This window comes from Macaca nemestrina, chromosome 15 (genome assembly GCF_043159975.1).
Source record: "Macaca nemestrina isolate mMacNem1 chromosome 15, mMacNem.hap1, whole genome shotgun sequence".
Lineage (NCBI taxonomy): Eukaryota > Metazoa > Chordata > Mammalia > Primates > Cercopithecidae > Macaca > Macaca nemestrina.
In genome coordinates, this window is record NC_092139.1 from 34,901,607 (window position 1) to 34,910,057 (window position 8,451).

The following is an 8,451-nucleotide window of genomic DNA, read 5'->3' on the forward strand; positions in this document are numbered from 1 at the left end:
TCCCAGGGCTGACATGGAGACCTCCACAGCCCACTCCCTTTATTACCTCCTCAGCACTCCCTCAGCACCTCTGCCTCAGCTGGACTGGGAGCCCCGCCATTGCTGCCCCACCGCACACCCACTTCCCACCCGCCCTGATTCTATACCTTTGCCTGTGCTGCCGCTGCCCCTAGAACACCTTCTCCTGCCCCCACCCACCTAGCCAAATCCACCACTGAGCTCCTCCAGGAAGCCTCCTGGATCACCCACATCCATGTGGCTTCTCCCACCTCTGACTCTGGATCAGAGTCTCCTGTTCCATTCTTTAATAATCATCATGTATTCGTGTGTACCTTAGGCTACTAGTTAGACCCTAAGTTCCTTGGGGGCAGGGCCAAGTTATTAGCTCTACAGTGGTTACTCTTCTTTTGAGACAGCATTTCGCTCTGTCACCCAGGCCGTAGTGCTGTGATGCAATCATGGTTCATTGCAGCCTTGACCTCCGAGGCTCAAGGGATCCTTCCACCTCAGCCTCCCTAGTAGCTGGGACCACAGGTGCACACTGCGACACCTGGCTAATTTTTTTATTTTCTGTAGAGACAGGGTTTCGCCATGTAGCCCAGACTGGTCTCAAACTCCTGAGCTCAAGTATTCTGCCTGCCTGAGCCTCTGAAAGTGCTGGGATTACAGGTGTGAGCCACCACGCCCAGCCAGTTACTCTTTTCAAAATAAGGAGTGGAACTGTGCTCTGACCAGACTGTATTTCTGCTTTGTTATATATTTGTATGAACAAGTCTAAACTTTGGGTGGCCAGGAAACATCACACACTCAGAAACTCCCAAATAGCACCTATGGCAGCCTGAGTAATCAACCACTATGTCCTTCCTGCTGGGCCCAGAGGCCTCTCTGGATCCTCTCATCATAATGCTACAGGCAGCTACTGTCGACTAGAGTTGGTTCATGAGGTGTAGTCTCTATGCCATCGGGAATGGGTGCTCCATGAAGGCAGGGGCTTGTCTTATCCCTAGGGCCTAGTACTATGCCTGGCACGTAGCAGGCTCACAGTAAATTTTTATTTATTTATTTATTTATTTATTTTTTGAGATAGGGTCTTGCTCTGTCTGCCAGGCTCAAGTGATCCTCCTTTCTCAGGTTCCCACGATCCTCCTGCCTCAGCTTCCACCATCCTCCTGCCTCAGCTTCCCATAATCCTCCTGCCTCAGCTTCCACCATCCTCCTGCCTCAGCTTCCCACCATCCTCCTGCCTCAGCCTCCTGAGTAGCTGGGACCACAGGTGTATGCCACCACAGCTGGTTAATTTTTGTATTTGCTGTAGAGATGGAGTTTTGCCATGTTGCCCAGGCTGGTTTTGAACTCCTGGGCTCAAGGGATGTGTCCACCTTGGCCTTCCAAAGTACTGAGATTACAGGCATGAGCCACCACACCTGGCCTCAGTAAATATTAACTGAGTGAATAAATGCCCCTCCTAGAAAAGTCAATCACAGTTAGAAACTTAAATGACTGACCCTTATGTAAAAGATGGGTTGGGCTGGGGCATCAGATCTGAGTCCCAGCTCTGTGATATTGCACATGTTACTAAACCTCTGAGCTGTAGTTTTCCACACCTACCTTCTTTACAGACTTATCCTGAAGGCTAAATGAGGTATCATGTGAAGCACCTAGGACACAGCTGGCATTTAGTAAATGTTAGTTTCCTACTTTCTCGTGGCTACATGTTACAGAAACAGTCATCTGAGTGAAGTGAAAATGGAGATGCTCTTCCCAGAAGACGAGAGAATGTTGGCTGGACAGAGAAGGAGGTGCTCTACACTCCAGCCCTCTGTGTGGAATCTGGGTGGTGCAGCAAGACCCTGGCTTATGTCATCACAGCTTTCTTCCTATTGCTGAATGATAATAACAGGAAGAGTACCATTTAATGAGTTCCTGCACACTGAGTGCTCTGCTGGGCACTGGGCATATACTGATCTTATCTGTTCACCGTAATTCCCAGCTTCAGAGTGAAGCACCTTGCCCAAGGCAACACACCCCGAGAGTGGTAAGGCCAAGCTTTGGCTCTGAACCTCTAGGAGTCTCCTACCCTGGACAGCTGAGTCACAGATTTCTCTTTTAAGAAACCCACAAAGAAATCCTTAGGTGGCAAAAATTTGATCACATGGCCACACAAAGCTGCATGGGAGGCTGGGAAACGGAGGCAGTCTATTGTTAGCAGGTTCTGTGCCAGCCTCTGCTATAGCATGCTGTCAAGCCCCTGCCCTCTCTGGGCCTTGAGTCTCCATATTTGGTCAGGGAAGAGTTTGGATGGATTTTCTCTGAGGTTTCCCCTAGCTGTACTAAGGCCCCACAAAGGGCCAACTCTGTTGCCACTTCCAGTCCCTGCTGAGGTGTGAACACCAAAGGTGTCCACTATGAGCATTTGGCCTCCAGAGACAATGTCCTTCATGCTATTTCTGAGCTCCATCTTGGTTTTGCTTTCTGGGGATGTGTGTGAGTTAAGGTAGGCCAGGTTATGCTGCAGCAGCAAACAACCCTGAAATCTTAGTGGCTCCTAATAGGAAGTGTCTTTCTCATGCACACTACTACCCGTCGAGGGCTGGCAGGGTCCCCGTGTCTCCTTACTCCAGGACCGGGGGTGATGGGGCAGCTGCCATCTCAAAGGCTGTCAGAAGCCACGGCAGAGGGAAAGAGATCTCTATCTGGCAATTAAGTGCTCCAGCCCAAATAACAAATGTCACTTCTCACACCTTGTTGGCCAGGTTACCCCACCTCCCAATCACAAGGGAGCAGGGAACTGCCATCCTACCACATGCCTGGAAGGCAGAGAGTAGGAAATACAGGAGGATGACATTAATAATAACCTCAGGCCTCTGTTCCAGAGTGTCTGCCAGCCAGCTGTGATCACCTGTGTCTGGGCAGGGGTAGCAGATGTGACCTGGGAGGCTGCACCGAGCTCTGCTGGGACCTATGTGGGGAGCGTGGGGCTGAAGAGATGGAAAGACGTCTGACATTCTGGAGCCTGGAGCTGAGGCTGGACAGCGCAACCTGCCACTGTAGGTAGAATTCCTGTGCTGAAACTGAATCTCCAATGTGATAGTGCTAAGAGGTGGGGACTTTTGGAAGGTGATTATGTCATTAGGGCAGAGATTAGGGCTCTTATACAAGAGGTCTGAGGGAACTTGTTTGCCCCTTTACGTGACAATGCAGTGAGAAAATGTAATCTTTGAAGCAGAGAGCACGTTGATCTTGGACTTCCCAGCCTCCAGAACTGTAAGCAGTAAATTCCTGTTAATAAATTATCCAGTTTAAGATATGTTGTTACAGCACCCCGAATGGACTAAGACACAGTCCCAGCCAGGAGCGTTAGTTTCCAGTTCTGTAAAACTGGGGCAGTATTTCCTAACCTGCAGAATTTTAGTGAAGATGAAATGGACGAGTAACAGTGGGGAAACGCCTCTCTACTCCCCAGCAGCCTTCTACAGAAGGCGTACTTTTCAGCAGAAGGCTCTGCCCAGCTGAGCCCTATGCCAGATTTGGGTGGTCAAATTTGAGAGCAGGAGCTTGGCAAAAAGGGGCTTTGGGGAGGCACTCAGTTTGGAGGGGGCATATTGTAAGACTGTGTGCTTACAAAAGCATAATATATTCCTTAGATTTCTTTGGGGTGACTTTATTTGGGACAGTTCTGGGGGAGTTGATGGAGATGGGGGCACCCTGGCCCCTGATGCCTTCCCCCCATTCAAACAGATTTGGGGGTTCCTAAGGCAATGCACAAGATGGGGGTACAAAAAGGGGGCAAGAGAGGGAAGGCAGCATGATGGACGGAGGCTGGACCAGTATAGTGACCCCCAGGGAAAGTCCCCTGGGAGGGTGAAGGCAAGTAGGAGGGTACTCTGAGAATAGGGTTAGGTTCTGAAGCTGTTGCCTTCCTATGATGCAAGCCCCAGCTCCTCCTCCATCTTCAAATCTTCAGTAAACAACCTCTGTTGACAGGACGTTCGCTGCTGCACAGTGGGCACTCAGCATGCTACTTTGTATCGTCTCATGTGTCATGACATGTCATGTCAAAGCCAACCTGTGGACACACAGGTCCTCTCGGCTTCCCTCAGGTTGGAGTGGGGAGAAAACAGGTCAAAAGCCCAGCCTTGGCCGGGTGCCGTGGCTCAAGCCTGTAATCCCAGCACTTTGGGAGGCCGAGACGGGCGGATCACGAGGTCAGGAGATCGAGACCATCCTGGCTAACACGGTGAAACCCCGTCTCTACTAAAAAAATACAAAAAACTAGGTGGGCGCCTGTAGTCCCAGCTACTCCGGAGGCTGAGGCAGCCAGCGTAAACCCGGGAGGTGGAGCTTGCAGTGAGCTGAGATCCGGCCACTGCACTCCAGCCTGGGCGACAGAGAGAGTCTCCGTCTCAAAAAAAAAAAAAAAAAAAGCCCAGCCTTGGTGGGAATGTAAACCAGTACAACCACTATGGAAAACAGTATGGAGATTCCTTAAAGAACTAAGAGTAGAACTACCATTCGATCCAGCAATCCATTACTGGGTATCTCTACCCAGAGGAAAAGAAGTCATTGTATGAAAAAGATACATGCACACACGTTTATAGCAGCACAATTGGCAATTGCAAAAATTTGGAAACAACGTAAATGCCCATTAACCAATCAGTGGATAGAGAAAATGTGGTATATATACACCATAGAATACTACTCAGCCATAAAACGGGACAAAATAATGGCCTTTGCAGCAACTTGGATGGAGCTGGAGGCCATTATTCTGAGTGAGGTAACTCAGGAATGGAAAACCAAATATCACATATTCTCTTTTTTTGTTGTTTTTTTTGTTTTTGAGATGGAGTCTCGCTCTGTTGCCCAGGCTGGAGTGCAGTGGTGTGCAATCTCGGCTCACTGCAACCTCCGCCTGCTGGCTTCAAGCAATTCTCCTGCCTCAGCCTCCCAAGTAGGTGGGACCACAGGCACGCACACGACCATGCCCAGCTAATTTTTGTATTTTTAGTAGAGACGGAGTTTCACCATGATGGCCAGGCTAGTCTTGAACGCCTGACTTCGTGATGTTCTCTGTTTTAAGTGGGAGCTAAGCTACGAGGATGCAAAGGCATAAGAATAATATAATGGACTTTGGGGACTCTCGGGAGGGTAGGAGGGGTTGAGGGATTAGAGGCTACATATTAGGTACAGTGTACACTGCTCAGTGGACAGGTGCACCAGAATCTCAGAACTCACCGCTAGAGAACTTATCCATGTAACCAGAAACCACCTGTACCCCAAAACCTATTGAAACAAAAAAGCCTAGCCTTGGTCCTGCCCAGTGCAGAGAGACAGGAAGCTGTGACTTGGATTTACTCTTCCAAAAGCCTCAAATAGCCAGCCCTGATCTGCTGACACAGTTCCCGTTCTGAGCAGAGGAATGGAGGAAAAGGCAGCAGAAAGACAAGAAAGAATCTCCACTGAGATCAGGGGCTAGCTCATTAATCTAGGTGGGTATGCCATTTTGGAGATTATACAAACCAAGCCCTGGAGGGGTCAGATGACTCAGTAATGCAGCCAGCCCATGGCACAGGCAGGGTGAGGAGCCACATCTGCCTTCCTATAGCCACCAGAGAAGGGAAACGGGCGCAGAATGGTCACATAGCAATTCAGTAGCAGAGCCAGGATCCAGCGACCCCAAACCCTGGTCTCTCTTGGCTGCTAGCCTGGGAATGTTGCCCAGCTCTTTCACCCACTTTTGGCCTTGGCTCTTCACCGCACCTGAGGATCCAGTGACCCCAAGCTCTGGTCTCCCTGCTGCCAGCCTGTGAACATTGCCCAAATCTTTCACCCACTTTTGGCATTGGCTCCTCACCACACCTGTGCCAGTGGCTGGCTGGGTTACTCTGAGTTGTTTGACTCCTCCAGGGCTCAGTTTGTCTAATCTCCAAAATGGCACGTTTACCTCGATTGACTAGCTAGCTTCTAATCTCAGGGAAGTGTGTATCTTGTCTTTCTGGGGGGATTCTGGGAGTCAGATAGGGAGAGGCAGCATAATCTGAGAAATCTGAGCCCCAGACACTAGAGGTGGAACTGGTCCCCTGCATCCTGGCCGGAAGCAGCATTTGAAAGCTGATCTTGAGCGAGACAATATGAGGATAGCCATTGTCATTGTTGCACGCATCATCTTACTTAACCCTCAGTTGGCCCTGCCAAGTGGGTTCCTTCGTTTTCTAGTTTTTCCATTGAGAAAACACAAGTAAGATTCAGTCTGAAGACTGGTAGCTCAGTGCTCCCCACAAGAGGCAGGAGGGGCCTGGCTGAGCACCCTGAAGGAGGAGTGGGGGCGGGTGCCAGAACACGGATGCTTTCCTGTCTGGCTGGAGCTGCTCCCACCGTGTTCCGGAGCAGGGCAGAACAGGAAGGCAGGAACAATGGGCAACCGGCAGTGGCGGGGTGCTGGGGTTCCTGAGCCAGGGGCGGGGAGGCTCGGGCCTGGTCACCACCAAGGCTGGGGGTGCAAGTTTCCTGTGCGAGAGACTTAACAAGATTAGCAAGTAACATTTTTGAGCACTTACTGTATGTCCGGACCTGTGTTAGACACTTTAGATGGATTAGCCTCATTTTACAGATAAACAAATTGGGACACAGAGAGTTTAAATGAAATGCTTAAGGTAAGAGGTGAAAGATTTGAACCCAGGCAGGCTGGCTCCAGATCCTATGCTCTTAACTACTATAACTTTATACATGTATACATACATATATGATTATATACATGTTCTACATACTTTCTCAATTTTCCCCTTTCACTTAATTTATCATTGCCACTTTTCTATGTCATCAGTATCATCCTTGTTTAAAGTGCTAACATGCCGGGAAGACGTTGTCCGTGTGTCCTGGCCACATCCCAGTCTGTTTTTCCCATTACCTGAGGGGTCTGGATTTCCACTATTGGTGCTGTCATTGAGTTAAGGTGTGGTTCCTCTCATTTAAACTGGTGATAACAATGGTGGCACCAAGGGGTGGGCTGGGGGGTGCTTAAGCCCCTTTTAATCTCTATCATAATAACTCCTTTATCCAAATAAACACCATCTACATAAAATAATGTGCTTTTATGCAAACAGTACTTCAAGACAGGACTCCCTCCCCAGCTCAATGAGATTGCTGCACCCAAGCATCCCCACGGAGAAGTCCCCCAGGCAGCCTGGCTGCTGGGTTAATACCGTAGTGGTGCTGCTCTGAACACAAGCTGTGGGAGCACTGCTGGTATCTTAGGATCTGGTGGGGTGGAGATGTGGAGCCCAGGAAGACCCAGCCTGACCTGGTGGTGGTGGCTTCAGAAATTGCTGGAGAGGGTAGAGGCTCTTGCCTAGGGCTCTTACTGCATTTTATGTAAGATGAAGGCCACAGAATGGTGCTGTCCAGACTGGGAAGGCCTGTGGGACTCAGGACTCCCTGAGTCCCTAAGACTGACCTGCTCCTCCTTTCACCTGAGACAGACTGGGAGATCCCAGGGTAGTGGGGGCAGGGGAGTAGAAGGGGCTTGTTGAAAATTCTCCACCATGGCAGGTAGGAGAGCCTGCTGGAGCCGCTCCCCCAGGGGTGATGAACCAGCTGGAGGACCTCTCCTAGAGCCCCCTTTTGGCCCTCACAAGGCCAGCTGGGAGCACTGGATGGGGAACGAGACAGTTTTGTGTTCTAGTTTCATCCCTGCCCGTGGGTGGCTATGTGGCCCTGGGCAAGTCACTCTCCCTTGGTAGCCTCTGGCTTCCCAACCCTACCATACCAGGGAACACCATGGACTCTCCCGTTCTGCCAGATGGTCTAACAAAGATTCTTTCCCTCTCGGGTCACCTGGCTGGCAGGTGGGTGATTCAGAAGTCACTTTTCTGAACCTCCAATTATTATTACATATTAATATACATTTACCTAATTACCTTCCAAGTATGGCTTTTGGGGGTCAGCTGTTATCCACTTCCCCTTCTTATGGTAGCTGTCCTCAATTTTCATCTGGGGAAGCCTCCTCTCCTCCACTTCAGCCATGTGCAGTGGATGGAGTTGACTCTTCTTCTGGTTCCAAAAGGGGAAGAGAGGCTCGCAGATCTGTGCATTCCATTCCCCAAACCTCAGAGGAGTGGGGGTCAGGGTGGGGCACATGACCCAATTCCAGCCCATGGCATCAGGCTTAGAACTGGTCCCGATTGTGGAGAAGTCTGGAAGCTTCAAACCTGAGGGGATTTGAGATTGGAGTTAACTGGCAGCCATCCTGCCGCCATGGAGAATGGAGCCATTGCAGAAAAGGCGAAGCTGGGAATGGAGAGACAGACCAGGGCCTCGTGATGTAGCTTAATCCCTTAAGTCCAGCCGTGCATGAAGCCAAGTGCTCACCCTTAGGCTTTTCAGGTACAGGAGACAAATGCCTTTTTCACTGAAGCCAGTTTGAAGTGGGTTTTCTGTTGCTTACAGCTAGAAAAA

The 8,451-nt window shown here is 50.1% G+C and overlaps 1 long non-coding RNA gene across 8 annotated transcripts in view; it reads left to right on the top strand.

The window, feature by feature from the left end:
- The window catches only part of LOC105496108 (uncharacterized), a 52,610-nt gene that overhangs the window by 5,695 nt on the left and 38,464 nt on the right, over positions 1 to 8,451 (top strand). For 7 of the 8 annotated variants that reach the window (XR_011613463.1, XR_011613462.1, XR_011613464.1 and 4 more), the window contains one exon: positions 2,874 to 3,047. This is a non-coding gene — a long non-coding RNA (uncharacterized lncRNA). Of the gene's footprint in view, positions 1 to 1,721; positions 2,036 to 2,873; positions 3,048 to 8,451 lie in introns of all 8 variants that reach the window. The other variant, XR_011613461.1, reaches the window with a different exon arrangement.